Source organism: Orycteropus afer, unplaced genomic scaffold (genome assembly GCF_000298275.1).
Source record: "Orycteropus afer afer isolate SDZICR_OR568_19922 unplaced genomic scaffold, OryAfe1.0 scaffold00350, whole genome shotgun sequence".
Classification (NCBI taxonomy): Eukaryota; Metazoa; Chordata; class Mammalia; order Tubulidentata; family Orycteropodidae; genus Orycteropus; species Orycteropus afer.
The window spans coordinates 1504221-1516845 of NW_006921937.1; positions in this window are offsets into that span (position 1 = coordinate 1504221).

Below are 12625 nucleotides of genomic sequence, written 5' to 3' on the forward strand. Positions count from 1 at the left end.
ACTTCGTCTCACCTATTTTGGTCATGTTGTAAGAAGGGACCATTCCCTGGAGAAGGATGTCATGCTTGGTAGGGTGGAGGGTCGACGAAAGAGGGGGAGCCTTCAACGAGATGGATTGATATGGTGGCTGCGATGATGGGCTCAAGTATAGCAGGGATTGTGGGGCTGGTGTGGCATCGGGCAGTGTTTCGTTCTGCTGTGCATGGGGTGGCTATGAGTCAGAAACAACTCGACGGCACTTAACAACAACAACAACAACAACAATTTTCCATTGACTTTAATCACAGGATGTGGTAATACTAAGAGACGTCCTAAAGAATCTCCTCTATTCCAGACATATTCTTCTTTACCTCCATTATGTAATGTCAATCCAATTTCCCCTTGGTAATCAGGATCTATCACACCAGATAGTACAGTAATGCCCTTCTTTGTTTGTTGATCCAGAGGCATGGGGAAGCCAAAATGGCCGGGTGGCATTCTTAACTTCCAGTTCAATGCAATCAGTATCGTGTCTCCAGGTGGGAGTGTTCCTCCCTTTGGGACTAAGATCTCCAGACCTGCAGAGCATAAGGTAGCAGGGAAAGGAAGCAAAAATTTTTTGAGTGGGTCACTAGGGGTAATAATGAGTGGTACCAATCCCATTTCCACCCCTTGGTTTCTGGACCTGTGAATTCTGGCTATTGGAGAAAGTACTGAGAGAGTGGGGTGCTGCTCTGACAGATACCTAAAATGTGGAAACAGGTGTGGAATGTGTCCTTGACCTGAGACCCTGGCAGAGAGACCAGGGCATATGGCATGAGAGACAGCAGGAACAGAGCAGAGAGACCAGCAGCAGAGAGAGATGATAGTAGCAGAGCCCAGAGACCGGCATTAAACAGCAACAGGCTGGCCGGCCCATAGAACAAGAAAGCTGAGTGCTTTTAGGATAGGAAGATTTCTTGTGGAGTGGGTTGCCTTTGGCATTAATCAGCAGAAGTAGAGAGACCAGGGAAACAGGAAGCAGAGCTGCCTCAGCCTCAAAGGGTAGGACCATGGCCTTTAGGGTGGAATCACAACAGCACCCTGGATTTCAAAGAGCCAGACCTTTACCAACTTGGTTCTGCTCGTTCATGTGAGCTAGTGCGATGGAGTCATAGCTGCTGCCCAAGAGTGAGGTGGCAGGGCTGCCATGCTCAAGAGGGAGAGGAACGGGGCACACCATGGTAAGGGGGTGAGGTCACCACTCAGGAGCTAGGGGACTGGAACCATCCAGTGAAGGAGATCTGTACAGATACCACCCATTGAAGATATGTACAGGTTCCACGTTGACGAGGTGGAATTGCGGTGGTTAAGTTTGTGTGTCAACTTGGCTGGGCCTGGTTGAGTGGCTGGGTAGCTGGTGGTAGTTATTCCCCATGATGAGACTGGCAATCAAGTCCATGGTGGGACCTACCACAAGCAGCTGAGTAGCTGCTTTAGGGATGTCATTTGCTTCCTGTATATAAGAAACAGCTTTGGGAATGGTCTCTAACTTATGGCATGGTTGCACTCTGCATATATCCATGTTGTTGTTCAGCAGCCTGTCATGCTCTGCTGACCTTGGGACTTTCATTGGACTTGAATTAATGGCCTGCCATGTGGTTTGGTAACATTGGGACTGGAACATTTTTATTTGTCAACCTTGGGCTTGTTAACCTCAGTAGCCAGTAGCTGCCTGAGTGAAGAGATGCCTCTAGCTTCAGTAGGCCAAGAGCAAGAGGCAGAACTGAAGCCCAAGGTTGAAGGGCTTTTACCCAGCCCCCAGAGCCTGGCACTTTGAACTTGGACTTAAAACCTCCAAACTATAAGAGAATAAACTCCTGCTTGCTCAGCCATGACATATGTAGTATATTCTTGTCAGTGGCACTATGTAACCAAAACAAACATTGTCTCTGTGGACTATGTTATGCTAATTGACTTTAGTGTTCCCCTAAACTATAGTCCTGAGGCCCCATATCCCATGACTCATTCCTTCAATATGTTGGTTATGACAGAGAAGTTTTCATAACTTAGTCCCCTGTATATGCTACTACATTCATGGATGTATTTGCAGCACATACAAATATATAGGTAGAGATATCTTCTGTCAAACCTACATACTTCATGGGTATAGCCCCATTCACCATCTCACCCCTGTTCAGTGTGATACATTACATGTGATTACATGTATCCACTCATACATTATTGTTATTACTATTATCGCAGGATTATGTATGCAATAGTATTCACCTTTGTTGCCTTTAACTCTTGTGCTCCTCCCTGTGTCTTCCACTGCCTTGATCATTTTGTGCTGACTTCCTTCTTACTCTGTCTTGTCTTTCCCTTCACTCAGATTAATATTTGTCTCCCCTCCAGTTAATGATTTACACTCTTCCTCTCCTACCCTTGGTGCCCTTCAAAGATGATTCTTTCTGTGTGTAAACTTTTTCTTGAGTTTTTATAATAGTGGTCTTGTACAATATTTGTCCTTTTGTGATTGATTAATTTCACGCAGAATAATGTCTTGGCTAAGGCACTTGACTGCTAACCAGAAGGCTGGTGGTTCAAACCCACCAGCCACTCCTCGGAAGGAAGGTTGGGCAATCCTACTTCCGTAGTGATACTGCCTCAGAAACCCAAGGAGGGGTTGCTATGAGTCGGGGCCAACTCGACGGCACATAACAACATAACAACAAGGCACTTGACTGCTAACCAGAAGGCTGGCGGTTCAAACTGACCAGCCACTCCTCAGAAGGAAGATGGGGCAATCTACTTCTGTAGTGATACTACCTCGGAAACCCAAGGAGGGGTCGCTATGAGTTGGGTCCGACTCCACAGCACATTAACAACAACAATGTCTTCTAGGTTCACCCATGTTATGAGCTATTTTGCAGATTCATCTTTATTCTTTAACATTGTGTGGTATTTCATTGTGTGTATGTATCATACATCTATTTGTGTCATGGCTCTTATTTCTCTAGGATATAGATGGAGTAGTGCCTAAGGCAATTGACTGTGGGTCAAACCCATCAGCCACTCCTTGGAAGGAAGATTGGGCAATCTACTTCAGTATCGATTGTTGTTGTTGTTGTGTGCCATGGAGTCCGACCAACTCATAGCGACTCCTCCTTGGGTTTCCGAGGTGGTATCACTACGGAAGTAGATTGCCCAAGCTTCCTTCTGAGGAGTGGCTGGTGGGTTTGAACCGCCAGCTTTCTGGTTAGCAATCAAGTGCATTAGGCACTATGCTACCAGAGCTCCCAAAGCAGAGGCTGCAGGCCAGAGCAAAAAGTTACAGCACTCAGTATTCCCAGGCAGTCTCCCATCCAAGTACTAACCAGGTCCGACTCTCCTTAGCTTCTGAGATCAAGCGAGATCGGACAGCGCGTTCAGGGTGGTATGGCCGTAGGTATGGCAGTAGTGATACCACCTCAGAAACCCAAGGAGGGGTCACTATGAGTCAAATCACCTCAATGGCAGTGAATTTGTTTTGTTTTGTTTTGTTTTTGAGTAGGATTGCTGGATCATATGGTTTTTCTATTTACACCTTTTTAAGGAAGTATCATATCACTTACCACAATGGTTGTACCATTTTACAATCCCACCAACAGTGCATGAGAGTTCCAGTCTTTACATATCTGCTTGAAAAATTTCTCTCAGAAAAATCAGCACAAGGCTGTCCCCATGAGGCGGAGGTTAAAGATGTCCCAAATGTCAAAACTACCGTGGCACTCCATCATTTCAGACATTAACCCCTCCTCCTCCTCCTCCTCCCAGTAATTTACCCCGTTTTAGGGTTCTATATTTCGCTATAATGCCTCACAGAACTCACAGACACCCAAGGGATCATCTCATGTAGTAGTGGTGGAGGCTGGCAAGCTGGTGAGTCCCAGGTCCGTGAGTGGGTCTGAACCTTGAGCAGCAGATCAGATGATGGCTGCTGTCCCAAATCCAGGGGTGAGATGAGGATGAGCCAAAACACGGAACCTGAGCAAGAGGAGAGCAAACCTTCTCGGGAGATTCCTAGGCATTCCCTCAAGGAAGCTAAGGGTGGTGATTTGAGTTATACCCTCCAGCAAGGCAGGACTCAAGATACATTCCACCTGTGTTTCTCCAACAGAAATAACCTAAGTGGGTGGCTTTAACCATCAGCAGCTCAAGGCAAATCCCATCACAGAGCCAATGCCAGTCATAGGGAACGACTACTACCAGCTGCTCAGCCTAGTTGATACCTGACTTTAACTACCACACCACCCCAAACAGGCATGGATAATAGGATTTACAATACAGCACAGAATGGAGGACAATGGCTAGCAGGGGCACATCAAGCAATTCACCGCAACACCCTCACCAGCATTTTTTGTTTTCTGTTTTTTTGAACTTTGCCATGAATGGTGGGGTGAGATGATATCTCGATGTTTGTTTGCATCTCTCTAGTACCTATTGATCACAATCATTTCTTCATGTGTTTATTAGCTGCCTGAATGTCTTCTCTGGTGAAATCTGTCCATATCCTCTGCTCATTTTTTAATCAGATTGTTTGTCTTTTTGTTGTTGAGGTGTTGAAGTTCTCTGTATATTTCAGATTAGTCCCTTGTCTGATACATCATTTCCAATTTTTTTTTTTTTTTTTTTTTCCAGTCTGTAGGTTCTCTTTTTATTCTTTTGGAGAAGTTTTTAGATGGACATAGATACTTAATTTTCAGGAGGTCCCAGTGCTCTAGTTTGTCTTCTGCTGTTTGTACATTTTTAGTTAGGTTTGACAGTGTATGCCATGTATCAGGACCCGTAAGGTTGCAGCTACTTTTGTTTTTATGATCTTTAGGGTTTTAGGTTTCACATGTAGGTCTTTGGTCCATTTTGAGTTAGTTTTTGTATATGGTGAAAGATATGGATCCTGTTTCATTTTTTTGCCAGTGAATAATCGCCTTTGCCAGCACCATTTGTTAAAGAGACTATCTTTTCCCCATTTAATGGGTTTCAGCCCTTTCTCAAAGATCAGCCAATCATAGAGGATGGATTAACTTCTGGGTTCTTAAAATTCTGTTCCATTGGTCTATTTGCTTGTCTTCGTACCAATAACAGGCAGTTTTGACTACTGTACCTGTATATTAGGTTTTGAGATCAGTGAAGTCTCCTGTTTTGTTCTTCTTTTTAGTTTGTTGTTGTTATGTGCCATCAAGTCAGACCTGACTCATAGAGACCCCTCCTTGGGTTTCTGAGGCAGTATCACTATGGAAGTAGATTGCCCAACCTTCCTTCAGAGGAGTGGCTGGTGGGTTTGAACCACCAGCCTTCTTGTTAGCAGTCAAGTGCCTTAGGCACTTGCTTATCTGATTAGCTAAAGCTCTGGTGGTATGGTGCCTAAGGCATTAGACTACTAACCAGAAGCCTGATGATTCAACCCCACCAGCCACTCCTCAGGAGGAAGATTGAGCAATTTACTTCCGTAGAGCTATTGCCTCAGAAACTCAAGGAGGGGTTGCTATCAATCTAATTGACTTGACAGGAGTGAGTTTGGTTTTTTGTTTTCGGCTTATCCAAAGTCTGTTTCCTTTCGATATTAAGTTGGTGATTAGTTTTCCCATCTCTTTAAAGAACGATGATGAAATCTGGATCAGAATTATATTATAGCTGTAGATTTCTTTGGGTAATATTGCAGTTTTTACAATGTTAAGTCTTCCTATCCACGCATATGGTATATTCTTCCATTTGTGTACGTCTTTTTTGGTTTCTTGTAGTAGTATTTTTGGAGTTTTCCTTGCATAGGTCTTTTGTGTCTCTAGGAGCTCTGGTGGTATAGTAGATAAGGCATTTGGGTGCTAACTAGAAGTTTAGTAGTTCAAACCCACCAGCTGCTCTGTGGGAAGAAGATGAGGCAATCTGCTTCCATAAAGATTTACAGCCTTGGAAAACCAAGGGGGGGGGCATTTTGAGTCAGAACTGACTCAATGGCAGTGGTTTGTGTGTGTGTCTCTGCTTAGATTTATTCCTAAGTACTTCATCTTTTCAGTAAGTACTTCATCTTTTCAGTGGTTAACGTAAATGGTGTTGTTTTCCTGATTTCCTTTTCAGAAAAAGGGGGAAAGAGAAAGAAAAGGAAAAAAAAGTTAATGTGGCAGAGTAGTGGTGCAACAGCTAGCTATTAAACACAGCTACAGTGGAAATGTGGCATTCACTCCATGGGAGCATGCACTGCCAAATATGGAGGATTTCCAAGGCAGTATCACTAAGGAAGTAGATTGCCCATCGAATATTCAGGTGGTGGAGGCTGAGGCATTCACTCAACTTGATCAAAAAAAGAAGGAAAAAGAGCAGGAAGAAGTGAAGGGGGAAAAACATGGTGAAAAGGGAAGAACTGAGATGAGGGGAAGAAAGAAAAAGTAAAAAGAGGAGGAAAAAAACTGACGCAGGTGGTAGCTACCAAACACAGCCATCACAAAGCTCACTCTGAGGGAATGTGCACCACTGTCCACAGAGAGGTGGAGGTTGATGCTGCTGACCACAGATGGTCAACAGGCACCTGCTTCATGGGATCAAAAAGAAAAAAAGGAAGGGATGAAGAGGAAGAAAAAAATAAAAGGAAAACAAGGATGAGGAGAAGGAAGAACTAAGAAAACAGAAAAGAAAAAGTAAAAAGCAGCACAGTATTGATGAAAGTGTCAGCCACCAGATGGAACTGTGTAGGAACACAGCACTCACTCCATGGGAGTGTTCACCTGCCACCAGAGAGGAATGGGGGCTGGTATTGCTAACCTAGTGGGCAGTAGGGGTGGGGCTCCAACTCTGAGGGATCCAAAAAAAGAAAGGACAATGGAAAAAGAAGGAAAAAAAGAGGAAATAAAAGAAAAGGGGGGTGGGGATGAAAGAGTTAAGCAGAAAGATAAAGAAAATAAAGACATATAAACAGCAACACAGCACTAACAATGGGGGGAGTTTGACTGGCCATTGAGTCACCGGGAGGTACCATCACTCTGGTTGCCTGATCACCAGTGTTGGTACTGGTGCAGTCCTGGGAAAGTATAGCCAGTTATCTGGTTCCTGCTCCAATCAGGACACAGTTTGCAATTATTCAAAATGAATTACTGCTGTGCCAGTTGGCACTCTACGGCTCCTTCTTCACAGTTTTTATTCAGTCTCTTCCTCTCATCGGTATTTGATCTACATTTTTATCCTTTCCTTTGAAGCGCTAGAGTACAGAATTGTCATCACTAGCTAGCCATTTCCCTTGTTTTCTCAAGTCTGGATAGTATACCTATTTAGTTTTCCACCTTGAGTCCTCCTCCAGGATATTTTTTTTTAAAAAAAGACACTTGGAAATTAAATATATTGTTGCCAAAATAAACTATATGATAACAAGGGTAAAGATAAAAGGAATCTCTTAGAGCAAAAAATATAAAATGATGAAAAATATAAAGATTGAAAAAATGTAAGAGATGTGGAAAATCCAGCTAAGAATTCTAAAATCTGCCTTATAGTCTTATACAATAAGAGAGTGGAATGGAGGAAATTTTTTAAGAATTAATTGGAGAACATTTCCCTGTACTAAAGATAAAATTCTTCAGACAGAAAGACTCATTCACTGCTGAGCAGAAATAACTACAACTACGAATAATAACTAACTTTGTTGGTAATTTTATTACTATGTGCTAAGAACAGGGATTGTCTTATTTATCCCCACAACAATATTATGATATAAGTATGATGGATGTATAAAAACTCGCATTTGGTCAAATTTCGTGGTTTTTCAAAACATCAAGGTAGAGAGAATTTTCTAAAAGCTTATAAGGAAAAATGGTCATTTACAAAGGAATAAAAATTATATTGCCACCAGCCTTCTCAATGTAATTACTTTTTACTAAAAGACAATAGAGCAATTTCTTTAAAGCTCTGAAGGAAAACTATTTTTAACCTAGAATCAGATAATTTGTTAAAAAAAAAAAAAAAAAGATGTGACCAAAATAAAAATTTTTACGGACACTGGAGGATTCAGGAGATTTACTTCCATATAATTTTCCAAAAATATTTTTGGATATGCTCTAGAAAAAAAAAATAGAAAGTTTCCAGTAAAAAAGGTAACATGGAATTCAATAGAGCATTTTAGCCCAGGAATGTACTAAGAACTAATACCAGAATGAGATCTGGACAGCAATCCTAGAAACCAGTCATTCAAAAATTAGAACTGGATATCAGAATACTCCAAGAAAAGAAAACAAATTAAAGTCCTCCTTTCCTTTCCTCTTTCAAAATAAAAACAAATGACCTTTATGCATTGGTAAAAAAAAAAAAAAAAGATACCAGATATCGTAAGGATCCACAGTTCCTGGGTGACACCAACAGTTAAGTGAACAACTACTAACTGAAAGGTTGGTAGTTTGAGCCCACCCAGAGGCACCTCAGAAGAAAGGCCTGACTACTTTCCAAAAGTTGCGGCCTTCAAAATCCTGTGGAGCAATTCTGCTCTGCTCACGTGGGGCACTGATGAGTTGAAATTGCCTCCATAGTAACTAGATCCATAAGGATGTAGGAATCCTCTCTCTCACTTCTCGCCAAAATGGCAGCTAATCAGACACACCACAGCATCCCTTCACAACAAAGACCCAATAAACTAAGTGAAACAGATTCAGAAGACAATTCTGAAACCTTGAGCATCAAATTAAAGTATACAGAACTACATCAAACACTGACTGGAAGAAGAAACCTATTGAAAACAGCAAATGAAAACAGATGAAGCAGCAGACTCCTGCCAATTGGCTTAGCACAATGTGACCATCTTGAGACAAAGACTGCACCAATCTTGAGTGAAGATCACAGAAGGCAACTTCACAAAATTCTCAACAGGACATAGATGAACTGTGTAGACATACCCAAAGTGAATTAAGATCCCAATTGCTGGCTGCAGCCAATGGGAAGAGCCTAGACACTGTTGCCCAGTGACCAGAGAAGCACAATCCCGCTGGTGATTAGCATCACAACCAACCCATCACTGCATCTTCAACCACTGGGGACTAAGTTACCAGTCTCTCCCTTTTCCCCCATCCAGCCCTAATTGCCACCTCTCCCATACCTCAAACACACTTCCCCCAAAACACAATGACCTGCAAAGTGGTAGTAGGCCATCCCAGCACACCATCAGCAATTGACCCCATCCCTCCTGCCTGCTGACCCAGACAAGCTGCCTTCCTCCTCAGCCTTCCTGCTAAGAAGTGATGGCAGCATGAATCCAGGTGCACCTGCCCACAACTCCCCTTCCCCCACCTGATGCTTAGCTGTCCCCTCAGCAAGGAGTGGCAAGCATGCAACTGCACTCACCAGCCCACCATTCACAGCCCCTCACTGTGTGAAAGTGTCTGTGCTCATACTTGTCTTCCACTCACCTGTCCTTCTGGTGGGAGGTAGGAACCGTGTCCTCACTAGCCAGCTATACTTGCCACACCTGCCATCCCACCCATCAGTGAGTGCCATTGCCTGCCCTTCTTCCACTGGTTCAACAACAGACAGTGGCCAATATCCACCCAACCTGCTCTCAGCCACCATGCAAGATCAGTGAACAGAGACCCATGCTCACACACCCAGCCATGGCCAAACACACTCAGAGATAAGTGACTCTAGTGTGACCAGACTAGCAAAAATAGAGTAGCACACCCTTCCCTCCTGCTCAGATACATCAAAAGAAAGCATAACAAAAAAAATCAAGATGCAGCAAACCAACAACTAATAAGTAATCTAATAACACCTTAATGCCTGAGAAACAACTGGCATTATCAAATTACCTAAAGAAACAGGAAAAGATGGTTCTAGCAAGTGGCTAAAATAAAGAACCAGGAAACATCCTGAGGAAGAAATAGTAATGGAACTACCTAATAAGGAATTCTAGGAGCTCTGGTAGAATAGTGCCTAAGGCACTTGACTGCTAACCAGAAGGCTGGCAGTTCAAACCCACTGGCCATTCCTTGGAAGGAAGGTTGGGCAATCTACTTCCATAGTGATACTACCTCAGAAACCCAAGAAGCAGTTGATATGAGTTGGGTCTGACTCAATGGCACATAACAACAACAGCAATAAGGAATTCAAAAGACTTACATGAAGGAGCCTCCAAGAGATCAAGGAAAACACAGACAAAATCAAGGAAAACACAAAAAAAAAAAAACCCTAGAAGAATTCAAGAAAACTGTACAAGCACAAAATAAATAGAAAATTAGAAACAATACAAAAATACTAGAAATCCAGATTAACACTAAAATTTCAGATGAAAAATGCATTAGAAAGACATAGGAGTAGAATTGAAAAATGGGTGTCAAACTGCACAATAGAGGAAAAATTCCTTGATATCAATCTGTTAGAGGAAAAATAAGAAAAAAGAGTGAAAAAAAAAGATGAAACCTAAGAGCTATGTGGGACTTAATCAAGAGGACTAATTTACATGTGATCAAGATTCCACATCAGAAAGAGACAAAAAAAAAAAAAAAAAAAAAAAAACCCACAGAGATTTGCTGGCATAAAAATCTTCCCTAATATCATGAAAGACAAGAAGATAACCATCAAAGAAGCTCGATGAATCCCAAATAAGATGGACCCTGAAAGAAAACCATGAAGACATATCACAATTAAACTTTTGTGACAAGGAAAGACTTTTGAGAGCCCCTCAAGGAAAAAAAAAAAAAAAAATATATATATATATAGGAGCTCTGGTAGCATAATGCCTAAGGCACTTGACTGCTAACCAGAAGGCTGGTGGTTCAAACCCACCAGCCACTCCTTGGAAGGAAGGTTGGGCAATCCTACTTCCATAGTGATACTGCCTCGGAAACCCAAAGAGGGGTTGCTATGAGTCGGGGCCGACTCAACGGCAAATAACAACAACAACAACTCTCTCTCTCTCTCTCTCTCTATATATATATATATATTTATATACACACACACATCTGAAATCCATGTATTATATATGTATGTATATAAGGAGAGGGTGGAGAGGTTTCCAACAACTAAGGGAAATGAACTTGTCTGTCAGATTGTCCTACTGTTGTAGCTTGCATGTTGCTGTGAGGCTCAAGGCCGTGCCACCGGTGTTTCAAAAGCCAGCAGGGTTGCACATGGTACACAGGTTTCAACACAGCTTACACACTGAGACAGACTAGGAAAAAAGGAAGAGGCCATCCACTCCTCAAAGAATTGGCCAGGGAAACCTTATGAATAGCAGAGAAACACTGTCTGATACATTACTGGGCAACTTCATGAATAGCCTGAAATCATTGTCCAATACAGTGCAGGAAGATGAGCCCCTTCAGTCAGAAGGCACTCAAAATACAACAGGGAAAGAGCTGCCTCATCAGAGTAGAACCAGCCTTACTCATATGGATAAAGTAAATCTTTTGGGACCTCCATGTGATGACATGGCCTGACTCATATTGAGGAGAAACAGCTGCAAAAATCCATTAATAATCAGAACATGGAATGTGCAGAGTATGAATCTAGGAAAATTGGAAGTTTTCAGAAATTAAATGGAACACATAAAGATTGATATCCTAGGCATTAGTGAGCTGAAATGGACAGGTTTTGGCCATTTTGAATCAGACCATATGATCTACTATGTCAGGATGACAATCTGAAGAAGAATGGCATGGCATTCATCATCTCAAAGGATGTTTCAAGATCTGTCCTGAAGTAAAATGCTGTCAGTGATAGGATAATATCCATACACCTACAAGGAAGACCAGTTAATATAACTATTATTCAAATTTATGCACCAACCACCAAAGCCAAAGATGAGGAAATTTAGGAGTTGTATCAACTTCTGCAGTCTGAAACTGACTGATCATGCAATCGAGATATGATAATTATCACTGGTGATTGAATGCAAAAGTTGGAAACAAAAAAGAATCACCAGTAGTTGGAAAATTTGACCTTGGTGACAGAAATAACACTGGAGATCACGTGGTAGAATTTTGCAAGACCATGATTTATTCATTGCAAATACCTTTTTTCAACAACACAAATGGTGGCTGCACACGTGGACTTCACCAGATGGAGTACAGGAATCAGATTAACTATACCTGCAGCAAGAGGCAAAGGAAAATCTCAGTATCTTCAGCCAAATCCAGGCAAGGACCTGACTGTGGAACAGACCATCAACTGCTCGTATGCAAGTTCAAGTTGAAGTTGAAGACAATTAAAACAAGTCCATGAGAGCCAAAATATGACCTTGAACATATCCCTCTTGAATTTAGAGACCATCTAAAGAACAGATTTGATGTATTGAACACCAATGACCAAAAACCGGAATAATTGTGTGATGACATCAAGAACATCATTCATGAAGAAAGCAAAAGGTCATTAAAAATACAAGAAAGAAAGAAAAGACCAAAATGATGTCAGAAGAGACTCAAACTTGCCCTTGAGCAGAGAGTAGCTAAAGCTAATGGAATAAATAACAAGATAAAAGAGCTAAACAGAAGATTTCAAACAGCAGCTCAAGCAGACAAAGCCAATTACTATAATGAAATGTGCAAAGACTTGGAGTTAGAAAACCAAAAGGGAAGAACACCCTCGGCATTTCTCAAGATGAAAGAACTGAAGAAAAAATTTAAGCCTTGAATTGCAATATTGAAAGATTCTATAAGGAGCTCTA